We start from the raw sequence: 17,558 nt of genomic DNA on the forward strand, positions 1-17,558 counted from the left end.
CTGAAACTAGTCTATTTCTCCATATTCTATCCAGATTACAACTTCCTGTATTCTGTGTAGCTCTTCCTGAGAACAGTCTGATGATCTGGGATTTGCATTTTCCTAAGGACATTCCACAGCTTGACATAGTCAATGTGGACAACACAATTAAAGGCTTTCTATAATCAAAGAAGCACATATTGATTTTCTTTGGCATTTTGGCATTCTTATTAATCTAGTGGGCATCACCAATAATTTTTCTTGTTTGCCTACCTTTTCTAAAAATAACTTTAACATCTGACACCTTCCATTTTATATATGATTCTAACAGCATTTCTTTAAATGTAAAATTAAAGATATTGTACGATAGTTTATACATTGTTACATGTCCTTTTTTTGGTATTAGTATGTAGACTAATATTTTCTAATCTGTTGGATGCTCTATATATTATCATTTTTACAACTCTAATACCAGTAGTTTAATTATTATTATTAATGTACAGTATGGTTTTTGAATTGATCTATTGAATCGCAGTAACTTTGTTAATTTACAATTTAGTGGTTTAATAAAGTATAAGGAGAGAAAGAAAAAGGAAACAAAACCATAAATTCTCAAATATCCTAAAGATCAAGCTTCAATGTGTTCCTGAAATTAAATTCTTATTAATGTTTTTGAATTATTAGATATTTAAATGGTCACTTTTGGAAATAGATAGAACATATAAATCCTATAGTTCTATGTTACTATTATTTCTCAATGAAGTTCAGTTGAAACATGTTTACTCTACTGGGCATCCTATTAATTAAAACTTTTAATACACAAGAAAGAATATTGGGGTTCAAAGAATGTGAGCTGATTCAGAAACATGTGTTAAATTATTCCAAGCACTAGCATATGCACACTGTGTTGCATTGGAAGGGAATCAAAATGTTGTTTGAACTGATGACGCCAACCTTTATTGCTGAGTTAATTTAAAGCATAAGAGATTGCATGAATCAGAATAGAACTTTGACCTCATTTTGATCTCAAAAAACAGCAGGAAACTCCCCCCCCGAATAATCAATTGGGGATAAAAAATGGCTGATAATCTATTTCTCATATTTTGTTTTTCTCAGTAATTCCACCTTGTATTATTATTGGGAAGGAGTTGATAACAATAGCCCTACATAGTCTTCTTATACGAGAAAAGCAGCTGGTGTGATGTAGTGGGAAATCTGCCAGGGGATTACCTTCTAGCATTTCCATCAGAGAAAAATGATCTGTTACAGAATGTTATGTTCAGTTTGATCTTCAAGGGCTGCGCCAAGTGACTGGAGCTTATGTTGGGGCCATGAGGCAGCACCTGATGGAATGGTTGGAAAACATAACGTTTACAACTGTGCTGCTAACATTCGGACTGCAAACCCTTGGGATGTTTATTTGTTGTTTGTTTTTATAAAACTGCAATAAAACTTTTATCCTATCTATCTTACTTGAAATGGGACACTATTACAGTTTCTTCAAATCTTGTTATTTTCATAAAACTAAAGGGTGTCTTTCTTTTGGTACTCTTGCATAAGCTTCCTGTATCTCCTTATTTACAGAACTTGTATCAAAATTTAGAATGAAATCCACTGGGAGTCATCTCATATAACGCAGGCTCTGAGTCCCTCTAACCAAAAAGTATTTATCGATAGAACAGAATATTTGCAGCTCAAGGTTGAACTGTGGGGTCCTTGGTGCTCTCTGAATTTGATGGTTTCCTTGCAGATGTTTCATTACCAAATAGAGTAATGGTTTCATTTCCAGCCTAATTCATTCTTCCAGTCTTAACAGGATTGCCATTTTCACACCACAACAAGGAGTCACTAATTTTTCCAGCCCCTTTGCTGTGGAGCTGTTCACCATGAGATTACCCTGAAAGTGTCAGGCAATAACAGTATATTCTATCTGTCGATGTGTGATATCCCCAAAAAAATACTTTCCCCAACAATCCATCTTGATAAAAAGCTGTATTTTGAACCCCTCCTCGCCCCTCATTAAATCTGTGAAGACTGTGAAGTAAGTGCATTTGTTGCAAAATAGAAGAAAAAAAACCCTGATCTTTAATTCCCCCCCTAACTATAATGGTGTGACTGGAAGCATGTTTCTATGTTATGTAGTTAATTTACATTGTAGATATCATCTTGTTTTGTACAAAGTGCTACATACTTAAATTCACTATATAACAGCTACATGCATCAGATTCAAGTCTACAGAATTTCATAAACTATTTCTAAGTATATTGATATAATAAGTATATTTCTGTTACAGTTACCTTATAGATCTCCTAGTCCTGTGATGGCAAACCCATGGCACGTGTGCCAGAGATGGCATGCAGAGACCTTTCTGTGGGTACGTGCACCATCATCCCAGCTCAGCCAGCTGGTCATCGGGTTTCCGATGCGCACATGCATGCCGTCCAGTTAATCATTGGGTTTCTAGCACTCTGGCACATGCATGCACGCGTGCGCGCACACACCCCCTTCCAGTTTGGGCATTTTGTGCCTAAAAGGTTCGCCATCCCTGTCCTAGTCTCTCTGCCATAAGTAGATAAGTAGATGGAACTCCTGTGAAGCAGGAGTTTGTTCGGTCTCAACCATTCTGCTAATTTCGGTAGGCTATTGGGCAAGAGCAGCAGAAAAGCTAATGTCTGATCATATCTGTGTCCCTGCTTCATACTTCAGTTCTTCCTTTACTACCCAGTTTAGCCTTAAAATCCCAATCAATAGTATTAATATTTATCTTGCTTTAGTATTAATCAATGAAGATCTTTGTGTCATGTTAAAGGCTACTGTAACCACACATTTATTATAATGTAACCTTCTGTATACTTGAGTTTACACCATCAAATTCATGATTATGGGTCTCCTACCAGAGGCCTGACAGTTTGAATGTTCTGAGCAGTATTTTAGCTGGTCCTAGCACTGCTATATTCTGGATGGAGAGCTCTTATTTTATTCCTGGGATCTGTTGGTGTTACTCTCCCAGCCTAGGAGTCATAGCCCCAAGTGCTATGGCTGGAACCACTTTGGTGTTTTCTTTCCATATCCTCTCTAACTCCTCCTTGAGGCCAAGCACTTCTCCAGCATCACATACTCTTTCTTTCTGATGTTGGTCTCTCTCCCTCTCCCTCTCCCTCTCCTTCTCCCTGTCCCTGTCCCTCTTCTCTCTCCCTCTCTCCCTCTCTCTCACACACACAGCACACCCTACACACATACCCACACATCAGTGTTGTTTAGTCATTGATTTGCTTCTAAACTATCATGACCCAATGAACATCCTTTTGCCAGGGCTGCCTTTCAGTAACTGCTTTTTTAATTTCTTGTAAACTCACTCATGCTTATGTTGTAAGTGATAATATCTGGCCACCTTGCCTTCTGGCAGTCTCTATTTTTTTTTTAATTATTTATTTTTATATGCCGCCCTTCTCTGGAGACTCAGGGCGGCTTACAATGCGTTAAGCCTTCATACTTTTGTATATTTTATACAAAGTCAGCTTATTGCCTCCACAAACCGGGTCCTCATTTTACCCACCTTAGAAAGGATGGAAGGCTGAGTCGACCTTGAGCCTGGTGAGAATTGAACTCGCAGTAATTGCAGGCAGCTGGATGTTAAATGCTGCCTTAGTAGGAGGCATTAGCCTCCTACGCCACTCAGGCTCCTATTTTGATGTCTTTGATATTTCCATGCATTAGGCCCTTTTCCAACGACCTTTGCATTTGCATAATATTCCTAAATATTTTAAGCTAAAGCTTCTCTGCTTGTGTTTCCAGCAAGTCCCCTGATTTTGTTAAACTAACACTAAATTATTTGTTTTAATTGTGATCCTAAATCCACAATTTTCTCCAGCACCACAATAAAAAGTAATAATTTCTCTTTGTTCAGTCTTCGTCCAGCTTGCACAGCCATATATTATAAAAGGTAAAACTGTGGATTTGACAATGCATACCTTTGTTGTCAATGTGCAATATCTGTACTTTGCTATTTTGTCTAGATCTGTCATATTCCTTCTTCCAGGTATCAGATGTTTCTTTACTTCATTCTTGTGAATGAACCTTAGAAGTCTATGGAGATTCTCAATTATCTAGATCATACTTTTCTCAAATCCAGTTGCCTTTTGAAAAGCACACTTTGGGTTGACCCTAGGAGATCTTGGTGGCATATTCTCAAGTTAACCTGAGAAGACTTCCCTCACCACCAAAAAAAAAACCCCCCTACAACAATTCTCTATTGTGTTTTGAACTCATTGAAAATTAACAAGGTCAAGTCCAAAACGATAGTATTTGGCAAAAGACCTGTGAACTATATATTACTTGGCATCTGGAAGGGGAGCTTATAGAACAAGTTAAATTCTTTCTGTACTTAGACATGATTTTTACTAACACAGGATTGTGAATAGATCACTTCAAAAGATGTACAGTGAAGCTATGATAAACTTAAATATGCTATTAAAATTATCCAAATATAATTCCCTAGCAATTGTCTCATATACTAAAATATTTATATAAGACTCAAACCACATATTTACTAGCCTATGGGATTACTAAAAGCTCCTCTAATTATACAAAAGTAAAATGGCTTTTTTAAAGAAATACCTTGGAAGCTGATAGCATCATTCCAGGTCATGTAGTCAGAGCCTAAATAGACAAGTTTTCTGTAAAATATAATGCCCTAATCAAAGCCTTAACTATTGGTGAAGAAACAACAAATGGATCTTAGGAGGTAATCCAAACATGGTCTAAAAGAAAGAAAGAATGTCTGCCTTCCAGATGACTAAACAGCCTTTTAAATTATGGCACTGCATATTCTATCACACACCTATTTACTTTCAGGTAAAAGGAGTGTCAGTGTTCAAACCAACATAGAGTTGTTTCCAAGTATTAATTCCATGAAATGGTTAGCTAAGAGAAAAAGCTCATTTTGAATAGACAAATATCTAACTATGGGCTTGACATGGGGCCAAAGAACTGTTTTTACCAGAGGAGTATTCAAACTGTTGGATTCAATGGAAAAATATTGGTGATGTGTTAAAATAACATACAAAGAAAGGAAGCATATTATTATTTTATGCACAACAATGTGAAATCACAGCTGTCGATTCTTTAGCTGCTGTTGGCCTTCATACCCATCAACTTCTTTCCAAAAAACAGGTTGTCATAATGTATTGGCATAGTACGTGTGAGGATCCAAGCAGTGTGGCTTCTTTGCAACTGACTAATGGAAATTTCTGTCAATGCATAGGTTTTCTAAGGGCTGTCGAAAAATTTTTGGTTTTTTTTCCCCATTGTGCCAATAACAACTGGGACCACCACAGATGGTCAATGCCATGATTTTTCATCCTTGATCTTCGTATCTTTAACTTTCTGATCTTCTCCAATTTTTTGTCTTCTACCATTCCTGGCATCAATTATCCACACTTCAACTTTTCATTAACGGCACATTGTAATATTTACAGCTGTTCCGGTGAATCATTTTGGCAACTGTGCTATATTATTATTTATAACCAGTTTATGCACTCTTCTTGCACAAGCTGAGTATATGATCTATTTTTCTTTTGCTTCTTTCCACAATCTATACTTTCAATTATTTGATGATTTTCCAGTTCTGGCCTTGATTTCATTAGTTTGCTCTGGAGCAGCCAAAATCCAGCCTTAGTTTTCTGTCTTAATGTTCCAGTTGTAAGCCATTGCCAGGTTTTATGTTCATCCACTTTCACTTCTATCTTTTGTAGACATTGATTATGTAATGTTTTTCTTTGGCAACATTCTGTTTTTGATTTTATTACATTATTTCAATATTTATGTTTTTCTTCCTGCACATTCAGTAAGTTCTAATTTTTAACTAATATCAATGCTTGTTCTTCTGTGTGTTTTACATGATCAGCCAATGCACACTTTTCTTCCTTGACAGTTTGTTTGACTTGAAGTAAACTTTGCTTCATTTCTATCAGATATAAACTATCAATATCTCTATGGGGATGTAATGATAGTAATCATGAGTTTTTTGTTTTTTTGGTTCAAACTATCTGGTTCAGCTTCTGTCCACTTCTTAATAATTCCAGTAATGTATTGTATAAAAGATATGTCCCAGGTATTGGTGGCTTTGTTAGTGTTTCAACCTTTTAATTTTGTCTTTAGCAATTTTCTCACTCTTGGGGTGTATTCTTTATTAATCCCATTTTAACTTGTTCATGCTTGAAGTTATTTAACTGTAAAACCAGCTAATATTCGTAGGATTCATCCTGATGGTTCTTGATAGTTTGGCTATTAAACATTTCAGTTGCATTACCTTTATAATTTTATCCTGATATTGCAACTGTCGTGCATTCCTCTAGGCCAAATTCCTTTGCTATACCTGTGCTAAAAATACAATTTCAATTTCTGATTTTCCATCATTCATATAAATGAAATGAGAGATTTTATTAGCACTTTTTGCTATTTGATTTGCTGAGATTTGCTTTCTTCAAAATCACTGAAATTGAGATTGTAACAATGACAAATAATGAAGTTGATAATGAGTCACCCTGGAAGATGCCTCTCCTAATGTTGGCAAGCCCATATTTTTCATTTCTAACCCCCAATTCTGTCTTCTACTGTTTCATTAGTTTTCTATAAACATTCTACTGTTTTTACTGGCAACAGTTGTTTTCAAACATTTGGTGATCTAACTATTTGATCATGAATCACAGCCTTTTTATAATCAATTCACACATATATAAATTGTTTTTTTTTAAGGTTTTGCAATTCTCCAAAACCATTTTATCAATCAGAAACTGATTATTTGTACTTCTGTTTTTCCTTTTATTTCTTTCTGTTCTACTGGAAGTTATTTTCTTCTAAATAATCTTGAATGTTATGTGCTATTATGCCTGTGAGTAATTTAAATATTATAGGCAAGCAGGTTATTGATCTATAGATTCCTGGTGTTGCCCCTTTCATTGGTTTTTTTTTTATCAGATAAATTCTAACAGTTATTAACCAGTCACTGATGCTTTCTTTGTGTAATATTTCATTAAACTGTTTAGCTATAATTGAATGGAAGATAGGCAGATATTTGAGCAAGAATCCATGTAATCAATCATTTGCAAGAGATGTCCAGTTTTTAATACTTAACCATTTCTACTGTTATTATTAGTTCTTTCTTTTGATTTTTATTAAATTCATCTTCACATTCTTTTAACCAGCATTTTTATTATAGTCTTTTTTAGTTTTCCATAGACATTTCCAAAACTAGATTGTTTCCTTTTTGTCTGGTTTTCCAGTTTTGGAATTTCTGTAGTTTGATAAAATCACATCTAGTCTGGTTGATATAGCTTATTTTGCTTATATTGGGATGGTTCATCTCAAAGCATTCAATTTTTCCAAACTATTGATGTTATTTCTTGTTTTTTGATTTCAAAAGTTCTGCTAAACCAATATTTTTGTAATTAGGTTTGTTTTGATCCTTACATTTATTTGATTTCATCTGTACATTCTTTAAATTACTTACCTCTGAACTTAATTTTTTTTATCTTAGTCTCCAGTCTGATCTTTCACTTTGGGATTGAATATTATTTTGTTTTTGGTTTCCCAATTCTGATACCCTTCTGTAACCAGCATTGGTGCACTATAGACAAGCTGATTTGTGTGTTTGATAGATGCTTTTTAAAAATTCTTGCAAGCATATTATTCACATTCTTCATTATAGGTGCTAGGTCTTTGTTTGGGCACTATTTTCAATGCCTTTGTCATTGAAAATAGACAATGTCTTTGTCTTTCTACTGGTAATTCTGAATACATAATAATTTTCTCTTTTAATTCTTCTTGTCCGGGTGGGATCAGATCATAGGTTGCTTCAGTGATGAACTGCATTGGTTCTGCTGTTATTACTTTTGGTATGTTATTATTTCTGCAGGTTGTATCAGCTGTGTCCTCTATATTTCAATTGTTATTATCTGAGTTTTATGTACAATTCTGCTATTGTTTTTGGATGTCTCATTTTTGTAATTTTTTGCAATTGACCCCTTCAATTCTGTTATGGTTATTGTCACAGTATGGTAATAAATCTCCTTGATCTGCTAATTGTTGTTCAGTGATATTTGAGTCTGGGTAAAATCTTTTCCGTAGTCAAACATTCATTTTAAGTAGCCCCATTTTTTGGTTCTAGTTTATAATAGTAGGCCATAAGAGTCCAATTTTCAAACACAGTATATTTTTGTCTTGTCCTTATTGAATTTTATCATGGAAGATTTTCAATTCCAGAGTGGGGTGCCTTTAGAAGCCCTTTGATCCCGGGACTTTTGGTGCAGAGCTTTTTCACCTATCACCCACCCTCTTGCTCTCTGCAGGCCTCCCAAAGCCTCTGCGTGCCCTGTTTTTGCGAAAAACGGGCCCGTTTTTTTGCAAAAACAGGACAAATGGGGCGGGGCTTTGGGAGGCCAAAAATGGCTGTATTCGGTGTATAAGACGCACCAACATTTCCACCCTCTTTTTGGGGGGGGATGCGTCTTATCCTCCGAAAAGTACAGTAGGTGTCTGTTTTCAATTAGTAAAAAAGCTCTTATTAGATGTTCCTTTTTGACAGATATTTAACATTTACCTTTTGTCATGCAACAGAGTAGCCAACATAGTTTCTAAAATAAGAGATGTTGATGATTTATGATGAAAATCTGAGCTGAAATTAAGCTGATGGCATTTTTTCTTAAATGAAGAATTTTAGTCCAAATTCAGTTACTACAAGATGCTGTTACTACAAAGATTTCTTTAGTCTAACGATAGTATATTTAACTGTACAAGTGCATAAGATGCAAAAATACTCTTTTAAATTATGCAGAAAAAATTCTTCTCTATTTATTTCTGTCAGTTCTAATTTATTTGATAAAATTCAATTTGCTTTTGCAAATTCTATAAAAGCAGAAGTGAAAGCCTCTTAGCGGGATGGTATTTCTACACTTATGTAATTATATAGCCAAAGATGTCTTTGTTTGAATGTTCTTTTTTTCTTTCTGCAAACATATCTACAACAGTCTGGATCTTCCTTGTCTTATCATGCTTAAGTTAACTCTTCTCATTCTAGTACCAAACTCCTTGAAAATTCTTTCATTGTTAGGAATGATAATGAGAGAAAGTGTCTATCAAATTCAGTTGAGCTTGAGTAAAATCTTATGTCACAGCCATCATATGTTTTGCTACAATCTAGAGATTCTCTAGAGCAAGGGTGTCAAACTCGAGGCCCGTGGGAGGGATGTGGACTGTGGGATGCTTAAATCTGGCCCGTGGGGATGACCTGGAAATAGCAAAGGACCTGCCTGCAGTGCTTCTGGCAGTCAAAATGGGCTGTGGTGTGTGTGTGTGTGTGTGTGTGTGTGTGTCCCCCAGGCAGCCCATTTTTGGCCTGGATGGCCTCCTGAAGCACTTTGCTGGCCAAAATGGGCTACATGGCGGCCATTTGTCCTGCAAAGTGCTTCAGGAGATCATCCAGGTGGCCCCTGAGTGCTCCGTTTTGGCTGGCAAAGTGCTTCAGGAGGCACGGGCTGCAAAAACACCTCCTCCCCCAGCTGGCCCATGGAGGAGAACTACAATGCTTATCTGGCCCTCAAAGAAATCCAGTTTGATGCCCCTGCTCTAGATTTTTGCAGCCAAGATACGATAGGGGTGCTGTGTATATAATTAAAAATTTACCCACATTCTTTTTACATAAAACACTAGGTGATAAAACAAAGCAATTTTGTTAGTAGTTGTTCTATCATTATCAAAGAAACATTTTCTTCATCAAACATGAAAGAAGCATCATTTACGGACTAGTCAATGCACTATTAAAGGTTATGTAAACATTTCTCATTCCCTAAATAATATATAATAATGCAATATTCCATTTTCTCCCTGGAATATGCAGACTGCTATTTTGTTGGTATTATATCCATTCCAAAAAATGAAACAGAAAGTGGTTAATAATAATAAAACATGAATTTTGAAAATAAATATGGTATCATGATTGGAGCAAAATATTGCAATTTCGATCAATCAATCTTAATCATGTTGTGTCAATTATGGAACCCCTTCTTATTATCACAAAAAAATAGTAATTACAAATGAGAATATATGGTTGATTATTTGTTCAACAGTAATAAGTGTATTCTAATATAGAAAAGGCATTAACTTCAATATTTGGAGACATCCCATGATAAAGATATTCTATACAGATTTTGTCATTGTTAACATATTCTGACAATGAAATGTTTTTGTTGTCAAATCCATTAGCTTTTAAAAATGATTACTATCTAGAAATGTCTAGACTTTAGCATGATAATAGGGATGCATTTATATGATGTAACACTAATATTTTATTTCCTGTTATGCAAATGTTTATGTCCAAGGCAGACAATCTATTCTAGTTTATATTTTATGGGAATGGATGATTTAATTCAGTTTTATGTTTTTGCACATTTTGATCCATTTGCATTTTATATACAGTATAAAGTTTAATGTTGTTAACACTGTATCATCAAGAACATTTTTCTGATTGCATCATGTTAATAATGCGGTTGTCACAGCCTATATTTGTGTACATCTTAAGCCTTAATTATTTACAATCTCCCCAACTACTGTGACTTTGAGTATAATTTTGTATATCTAATGTCCTATATTGTAGCTTATAATTATTATGTCTGGTCCAACATGGTACAAATAAAAAAGGAAAATAGAATAGTCTAGGACAGTCCATGTTTCAACCTACCATAACTATTACTATAAGATCAAATGAGTCAATGTAATATAGACAACTCATAGGACAATTGGATTTCTAATCATTATGGTTGGTCACCCAGGCAGTCAGTTTAGACTGAATTTGGCATTTTTACTCACATTGAGTCCTTACCAAGGATTTGGGATAGGCAGATGTCCCTTCCTTTCTCTTCCCTTCCCTCCCCTTCCCTCCCCTCCTCCTCCCCACTCATTGCCTTATCCAGATTAAATTCTACATCGTTTTAACCAGTCCACGTATCTGATGAAGTGAGTTCATTACCATTTTTAATAAAATTCGTTAGTTAGAAAAAGTGCTACCAGATTCCTTCTCTTTTTTGGCTACCTTGGACATATGTCTAAAAAAGGTTGAAAAGCAGGCAGATATTTTTGCACCTTGTCAAATGAAGCTTGTATTGAATGCTTTGAGAGGTGTGATAAATACTGTATAATGGCACTGGCTTCTTAGGACTATACTTATTATAACAAAAAGCCTATATTTTTGCTTTTCTTTGGATATTTCATTATATAGAGAACACGATTGGATCCTTACCATGTAGTTGAAAGTTTGTTGACAGAACTGATTTTATAAATTGGAGAAAAATGAGGGTTGCTTTTTTTTTTTAAAAAAAGTCCTATCCAGTTGCCTATTGCACTTAGTGACATAAATAGGATGCACTTAGTGACATAAATAGGATGTTTCAACTACAGTATTAGTTCAGGACCATGTTGGCTACAAAGGCAAGTTTCTATGTTCATTCTGTCTCACTACCATTCCTTTCTTCATATGTTCATGTATTTAGGGATTTTTTGAAAGCATCTAGGATACTTCCCAGCCTGTACAGAGTCAAAGAGAAAGATGTCATCGGTCTGTAGACTACTTTGCACATGGCACAATGAATATGCATGCATTATTTGCATTCACTGAATAGGCAAAGAAGTTTGAAAGGGGCTATTTGTTCTACATATAAACTCTTGGTATTGTGTCAAGTGCTGTTCTGGCTTGAAATCAGTGGAGAGGCAGCGTGCCACTAATATCCAACAGCATGAAATATAGCAGCTGGATTAGTGGTAATGTGAAAGGAATACAAGCAATGGAAAGCCATCAGTACTTGTCACCATCTCCAAATTGCACTGCTACATTAATATAGCATTTTAAGTTCAGTGCGAAAGGAAAACCACTAATGTTCTTGCATATACTGCCTATAGCAAAATGCTTCCTCTTACTTCTAGATCCAGTTACCACATGGGAGATTAAAATATTGTAAATGTCAGCTGCATAAATATTTAGCTACTTGAAATGTTAATTACTCCAATCTGCACAGAAAACCAGTAAATCTGGAAAAAAAAACCAAGGAAAATATTAGGACCAGATATGAAAGAAACATTATCATGTTTTTTTTTTTTTAAAAAACCTTTAAAATATAAATTCAATAAGATAGTTTAAATATAGTCCTTGACTTACAACTGGAATCAGAATTTCCATGGCTGAACATGGCAGTTAAGTGAATAGTTGTGAATCAATCCCATGGCCATAAAAATGAATCCAGCTTCCAACATTGACTTTACTTGTCAGAAGCTGTCTGGGGAGATCACAAAAGGTGATCACATGATCCCAGGATTGTCATAAATATATGCTGGTTGCAAAGTGTCCTAATTCTGATTATATGACTGGGAATGCAATGGCCCTAAGTGCAAGGACTGGTTGTAAGTCACTTTTTTTCAATGCCATTGTAATGTTAAATGGTCACTAAATAAATAGTTATAAGTCCAGAAATACATGTATATAATGATCTATACTTGTAGATGTACATGTAAATTCTTCACAAAACACTTTACACATTTCTTATAGGACAATATCTGCTTGATTTCAATGGTACTTAATACAAATTAATCTTTGTCACATTTATGCAACCAGAGTACTACAATGATATGCATGTACCATTCATTAAATCTGAAGGGATTTTAGTTAATATAGTCTTCCTCAACTGGCTGTTTTCTAAATTAATTGGACTACAACATTTGATATTCCACGGCTAGTAGATAAGGTTCGGGAAAGCTGAACTAATTAACACTGAAACCAGAGTAGAGTAGCATAGTTAATGGATGAAATTAACTTGCTATAGAGCAACAAAATGCATAGGCTATTTTGATATTTTAAAATAATTTTATTAAACTATGAAAACATAACAATTAACATTTCTTTAAAAAGTTTAGTTATTAGCATACAATATTGTCTATGGTTATGAATTTGCCTCTGCATATAATTGAGTGTGCTGATTGTCACCCATATGGCTATTCCTTGAAACTACTTTGAGAAGGGAGCTAAAGCCAGGAGATGTTGGTTCTCAGGGTAGCATCAGTGCTTTGAAATAGTCTTCTGAGGAAGATTAAAAACTGAGCTGTTTTGGAGAATATTCTGGTTGAGTTCATGAGTGTGCCATCTTCTATTCTCTCACTTTTCGTTTTTTGTTTTCCTTACTTTTTTCCCTTGTGATTATTGTGGATAATTTTTGGATTATGATTTTATGTTGTAATTTGGGAGGGTTTTTTTTTTGGCTCAATTGTACTGGGAATATTTAATTTTTCATGTATTGGAGGCTACTGAGAGTTTTTAGAATTGGCAAGATATAAACATGAAAAAATATTGTAGTGTGTTGTTCTCAAGGTTGGCTAAGATAGGAGTCGTGTATAATAACAATAATAATTAAAACAATATATACATTTATTAAGCCATATTTGGGGCTACAAAACATAGGTTAGCAGTTCAACTCACACATAAATAGGCAACCATCATTTTTTTAATTGGCTTGCATTCTGGTAGCTCACTTGTAACTGCCATCCTATTCTTAACATTAAGGTCAGTCTAGGGCTATCCATCAGTAAATGGCAAATACTGGATAAATATCATTTCTTCCTCCTTCAGTTTATGGATTGATCTCATGTTTAGAAATAGACTGGATAATTGCAGTAAACTTTGAGAACTGAGAACTATCTAGCTTCATGTTTAATGGAACAGTAATAAATTCAGAGCAGAAGGCCAATGCCAAAGCACTGGTAATGAAGAGGTGGCATGAAGAAGGACCATCTAGAAGCACTTGTGGAAGTGGTTTAGTGCATTAGTGGGAAATGGCCAAAATGGAGATATGCATTAGTGCAAGAAGTACATTAAAGGAAGCTGGTGTAGGCAGCCCCAGAAATAGTATGGAATAAAAGTGAAAAGAGTTGGCAGCTTCCTGGAGGTAAGTGAAATAATATAGCAAAGGGTCACCTGAAGAACCAAAGGGATAATCTGGGCCATTAACACAAATAGGACAAATCAGAGTATGTGAAGGGATAATTATAGACCATTTCTCCCAGAAAGGTTGAAGATGTGCAACTCATAAAATCAGAAATTGTTGAAAATATAAAGGAGCAAGTTAAGAAAAAAAAATCTTGACAGGAGTGGAATAATTGATCTGGTGACAGCCTGGTTATAAATATCAGCTCAAGTGGTAATAGATTTGTAATTATTCTGGTAATAGATTTGTAATTATTCTGCACCATTTTAGACTACAGGTAGGTTTCATATGATTGAATGCTTCTTCTTGAATATAGAAATAAACCTCTCACATATGGAAATCTTTTGCAACAAAATGAAGTTTAGCTTTTTTTCATACAATCCCAAAGATATGTTACTATCAAGCCTCCCACTTCATTTGCTTGTGAAAATTAGAGGAGGATGTTATGGCTTGCAAGTTAAAAATAAAAAAACCGTAGGCATATCATAGTTTATCAGATGTCTGAGAAGCACTACGATTCAGCAAAACCATCAATCATTAGAGTATTATTACTATTGATTATTGTGTCCATTTTGCTATGAATAGAAATGGAGAGAAGAAAAACCATTGTCTCAAGTTAAAACAATGCTTAAATAAGCCATACAAATGCCAATATTCATATTTATGGAATGATTTTTAACCTTTTACATTAGTCTTTATTTACTTCACTATTGTAGTATTCTTCTGAAAGGATTATAACTTAGAACTAGAGTCCATACAGTATATGTGCACTTTTTTAATTAATAACTTTAGGTTTTCTATCAACATTTCAATGTTTTGTAAAACTTCAGAAATTTGTCTCCTTCTTCTGCTTTCATTTCCTCTATAGTACAAGTCAAGATCAAGAACTTAGATTGCTACTAGTTCAGAGGTGTGTTGGTCAGTAAGAATTTAGTTTTTCATTTAGTTTTTAGTTATTGGGTATCTAAAGCTGCTGTTTGGGTCTTCACTACCCTTTTATAATTTGGTAAGAGTGTTCTTGCTGGGTATTTTTGGTTGGCTTTATAGTTTGACTTAATGAGACATTAATAAATGATGCATTTGAAATAAATAAAGTACACCCTTTTTGTGAGACTTGATTTGCTCTAAATTTTGCTACTTCTTCCTGACTTTCTTTGTGACCGTCTAGTCCTATGAAACTAATATTAATTTATCAGTAAAGGCAGTTGGTTTCAGCACTAATGCCTTTGTGAAGTTCAGTCCTCATCTGTTCTGGGACTAATTATTTGTTTCTTTTAGCTCAAAGGTTTCTTTCTTTTCTTAAAGTTCTTCTGGTTCCCCAATTATGAATACCCATTTGTCCTGAAGTATCATGGATAAATAAGGCTAAGGAACGGGAATGGAAGTATACCATTAAGAAAAGGCCTCTTTCAATCTGCAACAAGCCATTTAAAGCAAATAACAGAATAGAATGAGAGATGGTGGGCATATGTGCAGATTGCTTGAAAATGTTTGTGCTCGGTAGTTTCTTAAACTACTCTATAATCTAATCAGATTATCTTTTGACAATGTTCAAGGGTGTTTGGGAGTATGTAAGAGAGACCATGTCCTATATATTTGTCGTCCTTGGTCTTCAAAAACTGGAGAAAGAGATACTTCACTTCTAACGTGGGTTTATAATCTTTAGTTTGACAAGGATCTGTGGTGCCTGCTCTAAATGGGGTTTTGCTTAGACAGCTTCTTCAAGGAGACTTTCATGGGTTTTATCTATTGTAGTTAAACATTCAGTCCTGCAGCACAAATTTTTTTCCTAATCATTATGGTTGCTGCATCCTTGGTAGCAGGCTGTCAGACAGTGCAATTCATTATGAATTCTGGCAGCAAATCCAAACCAGTTTTGAAGAATTTTTAAAATATGGGCCTCAAAGAAAGTCACATAATAAGCTTGAGTATACGTCCTGAAGGGGAAAAAAAAAAGCACAATGCAGCTGAACATAATGATCGGTGGTTTAATTTCACAACAAAATAGGCCAGATTCTTATTTCAGAAGGCATGTCTTGATGGGATTGCTTTCGGTAACGTTAGCTGGCCGCTGTTACCCAGGTGACAGTGTGATGACTCATGACATTACAACAAAGGTAATAACATTGCGAATTGCACAAAGCCCTGGGAGACTGTGGCTCTCTTAACTAATGATACTTGCAACATGGTTAACAGCTTGATCATCACATTACGTGGTCCAGGATACTGGAGACCCTACTTTAAATGAGCACCGGGAATACTTGTGTCAAAATACTTACCCTTTAAGTAATTAATTAAAATGCTGGAAAAATCTTCATATATTCCTCTCATAGTACTCAGGATATCAGTTTAATGCCTAACCCTTCACTATATGGGTGCTGCTGACTTAGCATTGTGAGTTGACTGCTGTAACTACAGCACAGGGCCACAAAGAGGGATGGTTGAACAGAAGGAATTGTTTCTAGTAATCCATTACTGTTTTCAGAGAAACTAGATATTATAAATTAATATACTTTTATATATTATAAGAATCAATAATATTTACAAGTCAGACTTGGAACTCTTGACTGGATCTGTAACTGAAAAATGATTAATATTCTCAGCTCAGAAATCTATGCAGCTCTAAGATGGCAGCTAGAAGTTTTAATGCTTTAATTCATAAATGTTCTCAGGACATAATTTCATCTTCCAGACTGAATACTGTCACTCACTCACTCAAGGGGAAAGCACTGCTCTAGTCTAAATATAAGAATGTCACAGCGGATGATGTCACAGCAAGCATGTGTTCTTCAACTTTCCAATTTGTAAATTCAACTTCCATTCTTTTAAACATATACCTGGATTTATAGGCTTGCTCCTCTTTTCTAACAGATTGACAAAAAGTGTGATCTTCCTTCATCAGAAATGTTAAGTCTTTTTTTTTTTTAAAGCTTCCATTTTGGTGCACTGCAGTGCAGACTTTGGTTTAACTGGCTGAATTGATATTCTGAGCAGCAAGTAAGCAAGGATGACAGAGCATCCGTACAGCTACTCCTATTAGTGCTCAGAGAGGTATGCTGAGTCTGCTCTGTTCAAAATGCAGCCTAGTCACGAAGCACTGCTGTCACTAAGATGCTACAAAAGCTTGCAACTTGGAGCACAGTAGTATTTTGCATTTTTAAAGACACGGGCTTCCCTTTGCATTTGACTTTTTCAAAACATGAAGACAGTGTTTCAGACACCTAAAAGTATCTGAAGATAAAAAGGGTCTGAAAATCAAGATACGTTATTCCATAAAAATAGACTACAAATAAACCCTGCAATATATGGCCATTAAAAGAGAATGTCATTTAAAAAACTTCTTTCTTTCATCCCAAGTTTTTGACAAAGGCTAATTCTAAGATATTTAAAAACCTGCAATATACCACAGCAGGAAATCAAACCAAACCATTAATTAATGTGCAAAAAGGTGTCCATTATTGTTTTAGGTTTAATTTTTTTTAAAGACCTGAAGCATCTCTTTCTCTCCCCCCGCTTCCATTTCACAAATGGCAATGCCTTAAAACATAAAAACAAAAC

General features: G+C 35.0%; 1 protein-coding gene across 3 annotated transcripts in view; it reads left to right on the forward strand.

Annotated features, from left to right (window-relative positions):
- The window catches only part of ATP2B2 (ATPase plasma membrane Ca2+ transporting 2), a 364,247-nt gene that overhangs the window by 142,814 nt on the left and 203,875 nt on the right, over positions 1 to 17,558 (forward strand). The window lies entirely within an intron of this gene.

The sequence above is a fragment of the Pantherophis guttatus genome, chromosome 2 (genome assembly GCF_059756535.1).
Source record: "Pantherophis guttatus breed Tessera chromosome 2, ASM5975653v1, whole genome shotgun sequence".
NCBI classification, from domain to species: domain Eukaryota; kingdom Metazoa; phylum Chordata; class Lepidosauria; order Squamata; family Colubridae; genus Pantherophis; species Pantherophis guttatus.